The 1,663-nt window shown below is 41.3% G+C and overlaps 1 pseudogene; it reads left to right on the top strand.

The window, feature by feature from the left end:
• On the top strand, positions 1–1,457 carry LOC148915154 (uncharacterized; annotated as a pseudogene).
• The last annotated feature ends 206 nt before the right edge of the window (positions 1,458–1,663 follow it).

Genomic DNA, 1,663 nt, shown 5'->3' with positions numbered 1-1,663 from the left:
ATGCGGCATCCTGTAGATGGGGAGGCATGGAAAGAGTTCGATCGAACGTTCCCCAAGTTTGCTGCTAATCCCCAAAATGTTAGATTGGGTCTTGCCACTGACGGATTGAATCCGTATGAGCTTCTAAACCAACACCACATCACTTGGCCGGTTTTCGTATTCCCATATAATTTTCCGCCTTGGAAATGCATGAAAGAAGAAAACATGATGATGACTGTTTTGATAACTGAGGATCCTGGCAGGTCAATCGATGTTTACTTAAGGCCGTTGGTTGATGAGATGAAGGATTTATGGACAAACGGTGTGCAGACATATGATAAATCAACTGGGAAGATGTTTACTTTGCGCGCAGTAATTATGTGGACTGTGAATGATTTTCCTGCATATGCAATGGTTTCTGGGTGGAGCACAAAGGGTTATATGGCATATCCTCTATTTAAGGAAGATGTCACTTCTGGTTAGCATGCTAGAAAAGTTTGTTACCTTGGTTATCGGAGATGGTTGGCATGGGACCACGAGTGGCGGAAAAAAGATAAAGAGTTCGACGGGAACACAGAGCATTGCCTTAGACCTAGAGAATGGTCCAGTGATGAGATCTTGGAACAGCTTAACCATTTGGATTTTGCTCCGTTCGGGAAAATAGTTAGTCGAACTAGACCTTCTATACATATGAACTGGACGCACAAGTCTATATTTTTTGAGCTCCCATATTGGTCGAAACTAAAATTGAGGCACAATCTAGACGTGATGCATGTTGAGAAAAATGTATTTGACACATTGGTGGGCACAATTCTAGATATCGAGGGCAAGACAAAGGACACGATCAAAGCTCATCTTGATTTGGAAAGAATGGGCATACGAAGGGGTTTATGGATGAATAGGGACAGTGATAAAGCTAGAAGGGATCTTGCATTTTTTTCTATGAAACCAAATGACAAAAAAGAGTTTCTAAAGTTTGTATTGTCTGTAAAGTTTCCCGATGGGTATGCTTCTAATATCGCGCGTTGTGTGAATGTTGACAGGGGTAAATTTACTGGGCTTAAGAGCAGTGACTGCCATGTGTTTATGCAATACATACTTCCTGTGGGTGTTCGACACCTATTGCCGGAAGATGTAGTGAAGCAAATCCTGTTGTTGTCCAGATTTTTTCCAACGACGGCAAAAACATTGCGAAAGACAGACATGTTTCAGTTGCGCCATGACATTGTCCAAGTCCTATGCAAGTTTGAGATGATATTCCCTCCAGCTTTCTTCACAAGTATGATCCACGTGATGGTTCACTTGCCAGAAGAGGCATTGCTTGCTGGTCCTGTCAACTATCGCTGGATGTATCCAATAGAAATGTATATAATCCTTATCGTTTGTGTATGCATCATTATTACATGCTTGCTAATTTGTATCATATCGTTTTATTTTGGCAGGCTTATCGGAGAGCTGAAAAAAAGTGTATGCAATAGGGCGAAGCCGGAAAGATCAATTATAGAGGCTTGGGTTCAATATGAGTCGCTTACTTTCTATGGAAAATATTTAAAAGATGTGGAGACGGATTTTAATCGTCCTCAGCATAATAATGACGGAGGTATGAGAAATGAAAAAATTTCTATTATTGCCCAAAGCGCACGACCCTTTGGAAATCCTGGACTAGGAGAGTCGTTTTCTGGAA

Source organism: Prunus mume, linkage group LG7 (assembly GCF_029339155.1).
Source record: "Prunus mume cultivar Tortuosa linkage group LG7, ASM2933915v1, whole genome shotgun sequence".
NCBI lineage: Eukaryota > Viridiplantae > Streptophyta > Magnoliopsida > Rosales > Rosaceae > Prunus > Prunus mume.
This window is presented reverse-complemented; position numbering and strand designations above follow the sequence as displayed.